Here is a 16,772-nt window from a genome sequence, read left to right on the forward strand (position 1 = left end):
GTCTGGCTGTCGTGTGTTACGGTGTTTCGTACCTACCTATTCATTCTTTAATAAGAAATGTTCAAGGTAAGCTGCACCCATCAAGAAGCTTAAGGTATAACAGTCCAAGTAATGTTGTTACATCCTTTTGTTGCAGTAACACATTAATTGACACAATGGAATATGAAGCAGCGAGTACAGTCCGGTCAACGCTGTTAAAAGTAATTTGTTTTTATTGTCATGACAGGTTGTTGTGCAGTGAAATGAGCCCGAAGAGTTCTTCCATAACGAACCTCTTAGATGTTGTCAGTAATATAGTTCTTCTGAAACTTACCTCTCTTATGTTATTAGTATGATGGGAGTTCCTCTCTAACTTACATCTTTAGTTTTCCAAAATCCCTTTCACACTCAAAACTCCTAACGATCTGTTTTAGAACTCTCGGAGAGAAAGGCCAAGCCGCTTGATATACAAATTGCTACAGCTATAAATCAGCGACTAACTTAATGGACTGACTTCTGGACGGACGCAAACATGTGATGCCGCTGGCCTGGTCACAGCATCCAAGAAGTGCAACTGCAAGGTTTTCCTGTCAATGGCCTGTTGGTGAACCACTCGGCACGATTTCCACTACAATTCCGTAAAGCATGCTATGCCACCACTACGACACCACACCACACAGACTAAAATCTCTTTTGACAGTTAGAACTTCAAGAAGTATATAGATATATAAGTTATTGTACGGAACCTAAAGTATAATCCCCAACAGGATTCGAACCAAAAGTTACATTGTGTCGTTAAGTTTAAGCCGAAGTGAGAGAGAGAGAGAAGTGTTGTGTTTCTGGGAGAGAAAGAAACAGCCCATTAAATACAGAGTTTTTCATTTTCGAATTTTTGTCTTCCTCTAAAACCTTTGTGCCATCGGAATCTCGGATTTCGCCCGAGGCCGCACACAAGGTGGTGGTGGCGGGGACATCACGGGATCTCGTGACAACAATGAGATCTGACAACGTAGCAAATTCTAACATCATTCTGAAATAAACCTTTTACGCAGTCGAAATGTTCACCATCAGTTTTTTAAACTATCGGTTTCCAATGCCACATTTTAACATCTTGTGGCACCTCTCCTATTCGAATCCTCTATTGTCTTGGAACTGACCAGTCGTACAATGAGCAATCCCCATTTCCCCCTCCAGGGGAGGGAAAGGGAGTTGTTTGACTGAAAAAGAATTGTTCATTCCTGAATTTGTTTTGCCACGTGTCATTCTTCATTTACGCAAATCTCTCACTTCTTCACAAAAACCAGCATTCTGGAAATAGCGGCTCTATATTTCTAATCCTGGTTGAAATGAAAGCAGAGAAAAATCTCAATATGCCGCTGGAGGTATGGCTGTCAAAATACAAGAAAGACGAGAAAGCCATCCCATGAGGTATAAGGGGATTGCTTCCAAAGGCGGAGATTTTTCTTGTTCATCTCTAGTTTAATTCTTGTCTTGTTGTAGACGGAAAATTCAAACATAGACAAATTCAAGAAAAAATAATGAACAAACATAAAAGACATTAAGAAGATGTTAGTAAAATTAAACAATTTAAAAAATATTGACACTGTTACCTTAAAGTAAAAACTAAGATGCAAAGGTACATGTACTCGTTTCACTGAAGATTATTTTATTATTTTGGGTTGTTTCAATGTCAATATTCCAATGATCATTTTGCTCTTGTAATTGAAGGCTTCACTCACTAACACTTTTCTCAGTTTCAGAGAACTTGGAAGTTTTGATGTACCTGCTTTTTGCAATGTTTACAACTGATTCTACAGCTGCTTCACTGCCAGGAAAGTTCAAGTTAATTAAAACCAGCTGCACTGTCAGCTGCATGTAAATATCAAAGTATTAAAGAAGCAAGAGCACGATTCTAAAAAATGTTAATACTGATTGTGAGTAGCATGAAATAGTGTATAACAACAAATTTAAAGACAGGTATTGTAATTATGATAGTTATACTAATATGAGTTTAGCACAATTTTTGGTGTTATAAAATACTTCACTACAAACACTGATTTGAATTTTGTCTTGTTTTTGTTTCTTTTGCTGAGCTTATTATTGTTATTTGTGATGTTGCTATGTTTTTCTTGGTCAAAGTTAATCTATACCCATGATACAAATGTATATTTACTTTAAATGTTAGAGTATACTATCAATTAGCGGATTGTTAAATACAGAGTTACAATATTTATTTGAACCATTGTAGGCTATCTTACACTCATACAACATACACACAAGTACATGTCCAGCTACCATCAGCTGAACCACCTGTGTTTTCTGCCCTTGCTAATTCTTTACTTGTTCTGTTCACAGCACATAATGAAACTCTTATGGTCTGACCAAGAAGACCACAGCACCACCTTCCGATCTGTCAGCTGTTATCAGAATTTTCTGCAATACAAATTTTACATTCTTTATAAAGCATAAAGAAACAAAAACATGGGACAAGGTGAACAACACAATTTACATCAAATGAAGATGATCTCTCATTCTAGACCTGTTTGTTATGTAATATAATATTCTAGCCATGAATTTTGTGAATTGTTTTTTCACTTGGATGTTAGACAAGAAAATTGTCGAATGTTATAATCTATCAAATCAAAACTTTCGTCCGTTAAAATGGTGCTAATCTAGTGAGTGTTATTCGTATTCTCTCAGGTGTTATATAAAGCTTAACAATTGTCTATATATATAGACTTGCAGATTGAAAGAAATAAAATGTAAAGTGTATAAGCTAAAAAGAAACTAACCCCCATATCTTTGATGCACTTATTTCAGGGGCAATTAAATGCTAATCGAGGTCGATGTTTAAATGACTTTTACGTCCCAATATCAATTTAATTTCACCGTCCGTCCCTGCGCGTTTCGGGTATGCTGTCATGGCCATCAGGCGCTAGGGGCCGCCACTGTAGCAGCAAGGCAAGCATCCCAGTCGCTCAGGAAAATTGCAATGACGTCTAATTTGATCCCGCGTCGATCCTCAGCCCTGTGTGTTTTTTTGCCTTCCTTATCTCGTGAGAGTTTCTTCTTCTCGGCTTTTCATTCCATCTTGAAATAGAGATGTTACAATCCAATCTGCAATTACTCGTTTTAGTACTGGCCATCACGCGCCGGCGCCATCGCTAACGCGAGGGTCTGCGAGGTCGCGCGAGATTTCTCCAAGATACCCCACCCACCCACTGCCAGCCCCTGGCCTCCCTGTTCCGCGTGACTCTGGCATCTGTTGCAAGTCGCCTTTGGCGCCAAGACCTATTCATCGCAACATGTTTCGCCGCAGGGAGGAAACACAGAGCGCCCACAAACCCTCCAGCCCACCCACCCTCCACCCGGATGGCTTCTATTTGAGATTCTCCTGGTCCACTCCTCTTCGTCCTGAGATTTTTTTTATTTGGCAACATTGATCAGGCTGCAGAGGTGACCTCTGCTTAAAGATTACAGGGTTAAAGTGGATGGTGGTGGAGGGCTAATTTGCATGTGCCTCTGAGGAGTTAGAGCTCGTGGCGACCATCAAGAAACTCTCCGGCCCGCCTCAGCGCCTCTTGGGGCTGCCTGGAGTCATTGGATAGCACTCGCGATCATTCACACACAGACATCTATATATATATATGATTGTAACATATCTACAGTGCTGTATTGATGTATTTATATCTATAGATAATATTTGATTCTGTTTTACAAGAAATGTATCAGTGCAGTTACTTATTGTAATATGTATCTATTAATTGTTTTTTTCATTATTATTGTATATTTTTGCGAACTATTATTGTACAGCTGTTAACACTTTTAAGATACAAAAAATATTTTGTGTGGAGAATTAAGCCTTGCTCTTATCGCACTCTTCTCAAAATTCCATCTTGTCATTGTGTCGTATGCAAAAAGTCCGTGTAACCATGGCTACTGGTTGCTGACGCATAATTTTTTAAGATGAGCGAGAACATACAGACACTTAATTAACAGAGAATTTTCCATTCTGAAGGTAACTCGGTGGGGAAGACGGGGGAACAACGGTTAAATCACTTATCATAAACACAGAGACCATCGGGAGTCTTCTCAGACCTCGTCTCAGCTTCACGGGGTGCCTGTTGACAGCGCCGGGTACTTGCTGCGATACACCTTAATGCCTTAGTTCCTGGGTCGGTGTAAAACACCAATAAAAAGGTAATCAGGTAGATGGACAGGTAAGTAGATACGAAGGGAGGAATCGAGAACCAGGAGGTGTTTAATTAAGCAGGAGAGGAGGAGGGGTGGTGTAGAAGGCGAACGGGTGGGCACACAGCGAGTAAGCAGATGCCAAAGTCAATGTTTCTGCAGATGCCTATTTGCTCTCTCCCTTGCACTTCTTGTCCAGCTAATCGGTGGTGACATCTGATCACCTGCTCAGGCAACTCAAGTTAGCGGAGACAAGGTGGATGGTGTCAAGCTAAACCAGCGAGGAAAGTTATATCACTTCAGTTGGGGAACACACAGGTGCCACAGACATAAAGAACAGTGTGTACGTGTGTAACCCAGGATGCTAGATTTTCATGGACCATTTTGCACCCGGACCGCCCTCAAGACTGTGAACAACAAACCTCTCCCTTCTGCATACTTTCTAATTTCTCTCCTTGTATAAAAATCTACACATAATCTTGATGGTCTCTTCATTTCTGCACTTATCTTCTCTCCTTATATAACAGAAGTAACATTTCCTCCACGCTGGCGGGGCACAATCAAACATCAGACCTCCTCTCTATCCCTCCACCATGAGAGTTTGTTTGCACGTTTCTTGCTGACAAAAGTCCGTGATGATGCTGTCAGCTTACTCACCATCTGTCAATGTACTGGGGGGAGACTGGGTGGAGGGGAACCCAAGGCGGATGGGTTAGAGGGTGGTAAACCATGCTGTGTGGTTTCTAACCCTGCGTAGAATAATTGCCAATCCCGATTTCTGCACTCGACCGTGACTCATAGCAAACATGATCAGTCATCGGCACACCCACCCTCCTCCCGTCGTTGGACACCCCTCCCACCGATCCTCCACGCAATCCCTTCAGCTCGTCTTGTCATGTTCCTCTGTGACAGTGTGATTCAAATTATGCAAATGCAGTGATTCTTAAAGCTTTTGGTTACTGACAGCGTCTGGAGAATGCTGTACTGCCTGACAGAGGCTGGCCATTTTTTTCTTTAAGCCACTGGCGGCCGTCACAAAGTTATCGACAAGTAATGCTACTGTCAAGGAATAGAAAGACAGCGGAAGAGGGGGAAGCGGATGAAACGGTTGAGGGAAAGATGGCAAAATCATTGCAGGCAGGAGGAAGCGGATGACGGAATGCGTGGCACCAGTCATCGACTGGTAGTTGCCCGCCATGCTGCCTGCTCCTGCTGCTGATGGCGTGTGCTGGAATTTGAGTTTCACCACCAAACGTCCACAGGTACGCATTTTCAGCGCGTGAGGTAAATGCCAGACGATTGGTGGATTTGAACACAGTGCCAGTGGGTCTGTCAGTCTTATTTACACTTCTGCCACCAACTTGTTGACTTGTTTACATCCATGCTTGACTGTATGACCAGCGCATGAAGTCAGGAGCCTGGTGGGTGACGACTTGAGAGACTGGCATAAAGTCTATATATATATTCTTTTATCCATCTTCTCCAACACTCCGGCACGCGGACACGCACGCACTCAGACGCAAGTAATTTTTGTTCGTAAAATTTGCACGCTTTAAAACAATCGCACGCACGCATGTATAAATAAGAATAAGTTAAGCCGAGAGAAGGACACACACACGGACACAATGACTCCCTCTCTTTCTTTCTCTCTCTCACACATACAGAGTGCACGCACACACGAACATGGAGGCAGACATGCACGAGGACATGAACCTAATGTTTCTGTTATGTTTCGATGAAAATTGATGGTGTGACGTCAGAGATGTTGTTTACCCAGGTGCCGAGACCTTTCCACACACTAGTGTACATACTGTTTCTTTATTCTCCCTCGCTTTTGGTCTGTCGATCCCTTTGTTCGAAACGAAGTTAACGTTCTCTCCGCCAGCGAGAATTATGGACACAAGTGCTGAGTTCCCCCTGAGTATTTTTCTCCTTACAGTCACCAACTTCAAAGAATGCATTAACATCAAAGCTCAGAGTTCGCGACCGTGGATTTTTTAAATTTTATATTGAGAGAGAGAGAAGGCTTTATCAATGCCAATTGAAAGAAGACATATCAATTCCCTAAGCCTTTGAAGATAGATGCAATGCCGATGTGTTGCATGTGTTGCATTGTTGCTATAATTTATTTTAAAACAGATTAGATTTTCTTAAAAAATGCACCTTGTTGTGGACTCTAGTTCACTGAAAGTTTTTAAGCTCACAAAAGCTTGTTTTCTCTTTCATGAAAACATTCTATGAAACTGGTAACAGTTGTAACAGTTGGTAACAGACAAAATACAAAAGTATGAAGTGTGGTGACAGCAAACAACTCAAGATGTCAAGATGTTATGCCAACACCTATACTATACAAATGTTGTGAGCTATGGCTGGTAGTTATCCAACTGTAAGGTTCAAGATTAATTTTTGTGGATTCAGTTTTGATTAGATGCCCTGACAAACAATAGTGTGGTAGTCTCTCAGGCTTGAATGCTTGTATTCATGTGTGAATGTTAAATGTTATGGAATTTCACTGCTCAGCATATGTTGTGCTGGTTTATAAACCTTAAAGTAATAATAATAAAAATAACAACACCCAATAAATTATAGAGTGAATATCAGTATTTGAGAAGTACACTCCATGTGCTTTAAGTGTGTATGTGTCTGCATACTTATATATATATGGCCAAGTTTTGCATGGTCAGGTTCCCTCATGAGCTATAAGCTGGCTGGACTGAGGTGCTGTGACAGACCAATGGCAAACTATTTCAGAGATATTGTGAGGTTCTGTATGGCAATTAGGGTCAGAAGATTTGTACGGTATTGTAGGAAGATGAAATGTGGGACTAAGTTTGCCAAACTGTGCTATCACATAAAAATCAACGACATTTAGTGTGCGACAACTACATCCAGGGGAAGTGATACCATGGATAATATTAGACAGCCCTGAAAATGAAAGAAATAATAACTACCTGGGTACAGATCATGTGTGCATGTGTGTAAGGGTTGGAGTGTGGGTGTGTGTGGATTCGATATTTGTGTGTTTAAGAGAAAGAGAGAAGCTGGATGGGTGTCGGTTTAGTGTGTGTGTTTGAGAAGGAAGCTCTGGAGTGAGGTCAAAGGGAAGTAAAAAAGGAACTGAAGCAGGATGGAAGGTAAGGAAAAATATCCATAACAGCACAACACAGACAACAAAAATACAGCACATGCTGCATGTTTACAGCCCATGTACTAATAAAGCATATACAACATGAAATCAGCTGTACATATACAACACATACGCAAGCATTTCATGCACAACACATACTGTAAAATACAGCATATACTGTAGTCTGCATCCCATGATGTATATATACAACACATATTGTACATATAAAACACACTTCACCTAAATAAAACATACTGTAAATACACAACACATATATACCACACATTATATATATAGCATACTGCACATACACATCCCATGCCATATAAATGTCTGGGATAAATAAAGTCTTATCTTATCTACACCACATATCGCAAATAAACAAAACATACACATCACATTCTGAACACATGTGAAGCATACTCTACATCTTTATTAATCACCTGCTGTACTTACTGTGCATCTACATTACATGCTGCACAAATGTAGCATGTGTACAATACATATAATTCACATATTACAAACTACACATATACAACATGCTCGGCACATATAAGCACATGCACAAAACACATTATAGATATACAAAATATCTGTCATACTGTCTACACCGTATTCTTCATCCTGATCTCTACCTGCCTGATCTTCCTGCAAGAGAAACTGGCTATGGCCACAGTATATACTGTGATGTTCTGTTACATCACCATTTCCTTGAGTCTTGTTTCTTCATTGGACAGTTATTTACTCTTTCAGTGCAGTGCACTGAGCTTGTCATGTTGAAGAACACTATATCACTTATTACTGTATTACTGTAAAGCGCATTGAATCCTGTTGTTGCTGGAGAAAAGTGTTATACAAATTATTACAATTGTACTGATAAAACACACGGCACCTACAATGAACCTGCTGTAAAATATACATCTTACATTGCATATACTGCACTTATTTATTTAAAACATACCACACATTAGCAGCCTATACTACATAAACAATACATACTGCCCATACACAGCATACTGTGCATGACAAACTAAATATTATTTATACATTTATTATTACACATACGTGCATATACAATACAACACTTACTGTATAAATAAAACACCCACTGTACAAATACATCTACTGTACATCTACAACACACACAGCACACATACAGATAGTGCATATACATCTTACATTCACAATAAATATGCACATTCTGTACATATATACATTCTCACATACCATACAGTTACATCACATACATATCACATACATTGCATAAGCAGTTGTTCTGCACCTAACATACACAGAACATACATAGCACATACACAACTAAAATGCAGACTTGATCATCTCATCTCTACAACACTGCCTCCTGCTTCATTTGTTTTCTTCATTGCCGCTGTGTTGATGCTATCTCTGTGACAGTCACGTGAAAAATGAACAATTATATGTTACTCCTGCCACCATCATCAGCACCACTATTACCACTGATACTACTACAACTACAATCACAGCTGTAATCCGAAAGACAATCAAGAAAAAAGAGAAGGCTAGAAATGGATACTTTGAGATCAGTACTAAGCTGTAGTCACAGCATCTATGCTGATGGGGCATTCACCTTTCAACAGAAGAACACAATGTTTGTTTTGAAACTATTATTATTGTCTGTGTGTTTATACTTTTTCCCTCGTAAAGTGCTTTAATCTAGCCTTTGATGAGGGGATAAAGTGCTATATAATTCACTTTGTTTATTATTATTTTATTATTATTACAAATACTGTACCTATAAACACATTCTGTATATATATATATAGCAGAGTCTGTATATTGTGTCAACACACTGTGATGTAAGATACATATACAATACAATCTATACACACAACACTAGTGTCTATACACAGCACATACAGAGTACAATCTATCTTGGTCGTGATGGTGTGCATTGTAAAAGTACCCATTATTATTGCTACATATTGCACATACACAGTTCACATACACGACTCACTACACATTTACAGCACATACTAAAGATACGCAGCACACTGCACATTCAGCACTTATTTTATACTCTTCTCAGCATCTTGTGTAACGACTAAATGAAGTGGCTGTAAAGAAAAATAGGCAGGATGATGAAAGGCACAAGAAGTAAAAAATCACAGCCATGAAATACCACTTGAACAAAAACAACAGTAATTGAGCATTTCATGTACAATTTTCCAAGTGTATAAGTAGCTGTAAAATGCAAGTTCGAGACATAAAAAGAAGTTACAATCTTATTTTACAGTCACTTTTTTAGACGTTTGTAGGCAAGAGATTAAGCTGTCATGATCAGGGCTAGAAAACAAAATACAAATAAAAATTGGAGAAGATCAAAACACTGATAATGTATGTTTCAGAGGAAAATAGAGAATGTGCGGGAGAGAAAGGAAGGACACATAGACAGACAGACCAACAGTCGTACACACAGACAGACACAGAGGCAAAGCTGTGGCGTATGCGGCGGGTGTTTGGGAAAGTAGCTAGGAAAACCCTCACTGTCTGCTCCAATAACAATTGTTCGAGCGACACATAATTGCCACTTGCGGTAAATTCTACACTGCCGTGGCGGCGTGCTTGGGTTCCAACGATTACAATTCGAGAAAACTTTAATTGGACTGTTAAAGCACCATTTCCTCTCTCTCGCTCCACTCTTCTGTCCTATTATCTCCACAGCATGACAGCAGAGCGTTGGAAGGAAAAGTTCCAGGGGAGGGAAAAAACCCAACCCCACCCTCTTGCGCTCCTAGTCAAGATGAGGCCCTCGGGCTCCAGCCTCGGGTCTCGGTCGTAGCGAAAGTTCAAGCGAAATCCACGTTTAAATCAATCATTATTCTCTGTCAAACTGAGTGTAATTCGATTTCAGAAGCCGTCTCCTCTAAAATCTATTAGTGTTTCTCTCACCGAGACATGAGATGGAGAGCGAAGAATGAGGACTGGAGTGCACGCAGGTAGTGGGAGAGGCCTGGAGCTGCTCGACGGGAGGGTCTCGAGGTGCACTACACACAGGCTGGGCTGCTTCAGCCTTTCTCAAAACAAGGATGGAGATAAACACCTACACGTGTGGTGAAGCGGGTAGACAGACAGACAGACAGACAGACAGACAGACAGACAGACAGACAGACAGACAGACAGACAGACAGACAGACAGACAGACAGACAGACAGACAAGCAGGCATGAAAACAGACGAGCAAGATCAGTGGTCTGCAGTTATCTAAATTATTGTTGTAATGGTCCAAATGAGTAAACAGTATTTAAAAAATACTTTTATAAACCATGCTTTTATATTATTTAAAATTCATGTGCATCTATTTTCAAGGCATTAAAATCTATGACAGCCATAATATAATTAATATTGATGATATATAGATGTTATTGATGTGATTTCGTCTGTATAGTTCCCTGTCCTTATGTTCTCAGGTCACAATAGGTGAATGTGTGCGCACGTTCGTGTGTGTGAGTGTGTTTGAATGTGTTTATGTATTTGAGCGTGTGTTTTGTGTGTGAGGGTGTTTATGCGTTTAAATGTGTTTAAGAGTGTGTGTGCTTGTGTTTGTGTGTGTGTGAGAGAGAGAGGGTGTTTATGTGTTTGAATGTGTGTTTATGTATTTCAGTGTGGTTTTTTGTGTGAGGGTGTTTATGTGTTTGAATGTGTGTTTAAGAGAGTGTGTGCTTGTGTTTGTGTATGTATAAGAAAGAGAGATAGAAGAAACATGAAGTGTTACCGATGTTAACGGTTTTTGTAACACTGCTTGAGTAACAGTGTGTAAGAGATTTACACAGAAAGCAATTCGGTTTCGTAATCAGATCTTTTCCTTTCCATTTGTTAAACTTTTTTTCTTTGACGGCTTCTGGCAAATCACATATTTAAATTCAATCACAGTCCTTTCTTGTCTTTTATTTTGTCCAATGCTGCGGCTTTTAACAAGTAAAACGACAGAGTGTTAGAGTACCTGATCTTTATCCCATTTTTCTTTGGCGGTCCGGTGCCGCAACGGTTACAGTGTCTGTCAACAGTGCAGTGAGGACTGACTGTCCTGGGTTCAGCTCTCGTCTCGGGCATGCTGTTCTTTTTCCGCTTGTGGCATCTGTTTACAAGGCTGGCTGTTTTGTAGTGTTGTAACCTTAGTTACTGACTAGGCGTCAAACATCAATTTTCTCTTCTCTCCTTTTCTTTCGTCTGATCTACCATCTCATCTCTCTTTTACCTCCTAACCGTTTGTGATCTCATCTCTCTTTATCCGCTGCTTTCCTCTACTCTCGTCTTCCCTAGTCTCCCTCTCTCAGTCACTCCACTCTGTCTCTCCTTTCCCTTTTTTTAACCACTCATTCTCTTTCCGGGTACGTTTGCATACGTAACCAGTCAACAAGGCCTCGCCTGCTCCTCCTAACGAGGGGGAAACTTGCCCAGGGAAACCTAGAAAACAGCTGTATATTGTTGATTCTACAGCCTTGTTTGTTTGTTCCAAAAATCACTTGGTGTGCTGTGAGATCCTTTTAGTAATGAGAACAAAGACTCTACAAGGCTCTTGTCATCGATTTGATGTGCAAGCAGTTGTTTGAGTAAACACATTCCTCATACTGCGCACGGTGAGCAAGGGGATCAAAGTCTTCACCGGCCCCCAGAAACCTAATATCTACCCAAGACTGCAGCTACCCGCAACTAATACGTTTTCCATGTTACTTTGACTCCGAGACACTCGGCCTCAGCTTTCTGTCCTTCCACCTGGTCCACACCATGTGAGTCAGGGACCTGCTGCCGCAAGAAAAAACAAACAAACAAACAACAGAGCAGGACAAAGATATATGTGCAGAAAGGTCTCAAGAAGAGTACACTCTCATGTTTTTGAACTTTATCTTCGTTCGGACGTGACTTACAAGATAATCTTCTGATAGACTGTTGTCATTCAAACTGACAAACATACATTCTTACCCACACATCACAGGTGGACAATCCCCGTTTCTTACTTTTCTTGTTTAGACGAACTTCTGATCGCGCAGTTCTAGCGATCGCTCTTCAGTAGAGGAATAAAATTCGTCTTGAGAAACGGCTCTCTCCATTATTAGAGCATTCTATCTAATGAACGAATAACCTTTTACTTGCAGTTTTATCAATATTTGTTACATCTGAAAAAAATGCTCACAAAATTCACGAGCGAAAAGGGACATTTCTATGTCAAGTCCTGTCTCCTCTATTGACGCAGCACTGTCATCAGGTTCTGTTGCCACTTGTCCAATGCTGCTATTGTCCGCATGTTCTGTGGCACGCAGCGGTGCACTGGAGGGTCGAATCCCGCAGGATCAATAGGCAGCAACATTGTGGTATTTGCCTGCAGGAGCAGGAGCTGGACCGAGCTGAAGGTAGAGAACAACGGTATTAACATACCTGTTGTTTACCAACATGGTTTACCCTGTCTTTGATCTCGGAAAGAAAAGGGGAGAACTTGATTCAAACATAGGACCCTGCTTTTGAAGAGGTTAGGGTTAGCCCCCATGAGGAAGTTCATAGGTCAAAAGGGCATGTGCCCAGTCAGGGATGCTGTGTTGGAGTTTCAGTATTAAGTTGCGATGCTTACTTGTGTGGGATTAATCAAAATCTTCATCTGTCTTCAGTGGATAAATAAAAAGAGATTTATATGCTGATCAAAGCAGTTCAGGTGAATAGTTGCTTCTCAGGTCCTTTTCTAATTAAGTAAAAGGTAACAGTCTCCCTCCTTTCGGCAATCGAACACCATTTAGCCCCCTTTCAAACAATCTTCACCAATCCGCTATCCATTACCTACCCCATTCTTATTTCTTCTTTTCTGTAGGATGTAAATACAGCTATCTCGTGGACGTAAATACGGCTATCTGCTAGACGCAGACAGTGAGGGGATAGTCGGGCCGTGCAATTATCGCCGGCCGCCATTGTGCGCACTTGCAATGTCCAAAGTCTACAGTCTCGAGCGGAAGGCGCGGAGAAAGACAAGTATCTTTACCTCCCCCGGGAGCAAGCGACTCGTGCTGCCAAAGACCGGAAGCGGGAAAGGCAGTCATACAAACAGACAGAGACACTGTAGAGAGGGGCCTGGCCCTGGGTTGCCAGGAAATGAGTTGCTGTCTCCTTCAATGTCCGCAAGATGGAAGACATGGAAGACGAATCCCAAGAAGAAAGGCTAGAGTTTCACATTAAAAAAAAATTTATGAAAAGTTAAAATATAAAACGTGTGTCACCCTGGTTGCTACAAAGACTAGTTGGTCTTTTTATTTAAGATCATTGTTTATATATTTTTTATTTCTTTAGGTAAAACAGACACACAATGTCGGGCGATTTAGTTAGCTTATTGTCTTCCACATTGTTTGTTCCGTTTTGGAAACACTCCCATTTGAACAACCTAAAATCTTTCGTCTTTCCGTTTGACCTAAGCTAGGTTACTTGAGCTTTTATAGAACCTGGTTAGCTTGCATTTGTAGGTCGGACGAGTGGAATGGGGACGCACACATGCACACAAGCACATGTACAAGCACACACGCAAGCGCATAGACACACTGTGGCGATCTCACCTGGACTTGACTGGTCAGAGAACTTAATCAGACCTACCGGTCAAAGGTAGGGTGACCGGATGTGGCCCCGTGACAATACAGGAAGTGAGGCGAGAGGTTCTGGAACAGTCGATGGGGGAATGTATAGAAGTAGTTCAAGTTGGAGGGGTAGGAGCACTTTCTTTGGCGATCGAACGGGTAGTGACAGTGTAGTCCCCAAATGTGTGAACTTGTGCTTTTTATACACATCGGAAGAATGTTAATGTTTCTGTGAATGTGTTTCCTCCTCCACCATTGTAGGAAGGAATAATTAAAGCATCTTTAAGCTATTTGGAAAAGTACTCTCAGTACTGTGATTTCTTATGCGACTGACCCATCCCTGTATAACCACGAAAAGGTTACACAAGGAAAAGGGGTAGAAGTAAAGTTAAATTTGGTTGAGTGGGGTGCATGCTAACAATTATAGAGTGTGACAAAAAGAGCATGTCTGATGGCGAGGTGGGTGGTCAGCTAGAGAAAAACAAAGCTTTGAAATTAAATATTGTAACTGATTCATTGGCTAGTACTGATATATATATATGATAACAGCCATCATATTGAGTGTGATGACAATAACCACTGATGGATAGAGATTATACTGAGGACACACACATACAGAGAGAGAGAGAGACCAATGAACCAACCGGTAGACAGAGAAAGAGAGAGAGAAAGAGATGCCTCCTTCACCTCCATGTTTTATTTGGAGAAAGCGAGGAGGAGACAGTTCTGTGGCCCTCGCCCATGAATACTCGCTCCATCTAATAGTGTTATGAGGGACGTCTGCCAGCGAGGGGGCGCTGCAAACACCGCGCAGCTTGTCGCTAGAATGAACCGCTCGAGGTTCCAGCGGGTAGATCAACACGGGGGACTCAATATGCAATCACAGCTATCTAATTTTGCCGCTAATGACGCGACCCTGGAAACACTGCCATGTGTAAAGGGTGGGCAAGGGGTGGGCCAGGGGTGGGGAGCTGCTGTCCACCAATCAATAGCCAGGCTCGCACCGTAAGGCGCGGTATGGGACCTGCCGCCTCTACTTACTGTTTGATAACATTTCCACCACCCTCCTCTAATCTCATTTCCAAGCAGACAGCAATTTATCCCCTGGACCCTTCTGGGTCCTGATGGACAAAAGTAGAGATCTTTGTTATCGGCCACGGCAACAGAACCTCCTTGCCTCCGACACCGTTACAGCTCAGCGTGTGTAGAGATGAGGACTTGTTCGTGTGTTCGTGTGTGTGTGTGTGTGTGAGAGAGAGAGATGCTTGTGTCCCTTTGAGTCCTCGAGGTGGGGAGGATTCTCTTCCCTGACTTGATCGATGGACTTGTCCCGTTCTTTCATGAATGACTGGTTAGACCCGGAGACTCTGCCTGTCGATAAGGTTTGTTTGGAATCAGTTTAACTGCCATGGAAAACACCACCATGTTGGATAACTCTCCCGCCTGCCAATCCCGACAAGTTCTTGCAAGAAACATGGAGGCCACTACCGATCATTCCTTGCCGAGAGATTTATTGAGCAAATATTGTGTTTAACCGGATTTTCAAGTTAAACTTGGATTATCTCGCATTACGTATCGTCTTTAGTCTGCAGGGCAACCTGAGCATAGAGAGACTGCACGACATACTAACAATGTAGTAATTCTTGCTCATTACTACTAATAATGTAATCACTCAGCTGCCATTATTTCTTTTGTGGATAAGAAGTTAATGATTTAGTAATTCGCTGTCTTTATTAATAAAGGACTAACTGACCGTCTTTATTACTAATAATTATAATTCAGTATCGTTATTACTGATAATGTAGTAATTTACTGACATTATTACTAATAATTGATGAACCTATTGTCATTGTTGCTAATAATGAGTAATTCACTGTCGTTATTATATTTGTGCTTCCGCTTTACTTTTCACTAAATAAGCTTCGTATGCAACACCAAAGAAAAGATATCTATCACAGTTAAATATTAAACTACACCTGTGACCAGGTGAGCAAACTTTCCTACATGGCCGAGGACACGGTGCAGCTTGTGAAAACTGCCAACTGAACAAAAGAAATATTTTGTTCATGTGACATGTTCCTGTCCGCCCATGATGATGGTTGTCTTGTCTCACAGGACGGAGGAGGTAGAGGATCAATACCCGGAGAGACAGGTTCTGATCTAGGCAGGAAAAATACGCATCGACATTTCCTCTCAACATCCTTCATGGGCAGTGTCACGGCAAATCTGACCTCCGCGCGTGCGACTTTTTAATTTATTTCCACACGAAAGATCGAAAAATGTCCACGGGAAATACTTAATAAAAAAAGGCTAAAAGTCAACTCCGTCAGGGTCTAAATCTCTTCCTTGCTAATCCATGTGTTGTTTCAAACGACTGATTTGCAAAAAGAAAAAAAAATCAATTGCAGCAGAAGATAATCGAATAGAACTGGTGATAAAAAGATAGTTGGAAACGCCAACTGTCTGTCTGGTCAGGTACCGCCGCTCGTCGCCATGATAAAGTATTGCCGCCGGGAGAGGACGCCACCTTACTTTACCCTGTACATGGTTTAGTGCTCAGGACGGATAATCAGACCAAGGCAATGGTCCAAAGGACAAAGGTCTGCCAATCGCCTTAATCAGAAAGTGTCTAGACTAGGCTCAGCCTAATACAACTGGAGCGATTTAACCTTCTTGTTTTATAAAAATAAACAAAAGCCATTTTTAACCGCGTAAAATAAGAGGAAATTTAGAAGGAGACTCAGTTTCATGCTTAGAAAGTAAACTTAGAAGAAAACAGAAAAAAATGTTACAGCTGTGTCGCACACACACAACAGACAATGGAGTGGAACCCAGCCAATAGTTCCAAACAATTTGCACTTCAAAATAACATTGTATACATTATATACA

The sequence above is a fragment of the Pomacea canaliculata genome, linkage group LG8 (assembly GCF_003073045.1).
Source record: "Pomacea canaliculata isolate SZHN2017 linkage group LG8, ASM307304v1, whole genome shotgun sequence".
NCBI classification, from domain to species: domain Eukaryota; kingdom Metazoa; phylum Mollusca; class Gastropoda; order Architaenioglossa; family Ampullariidae; genus Pomacea; species Pomacea canaliculata.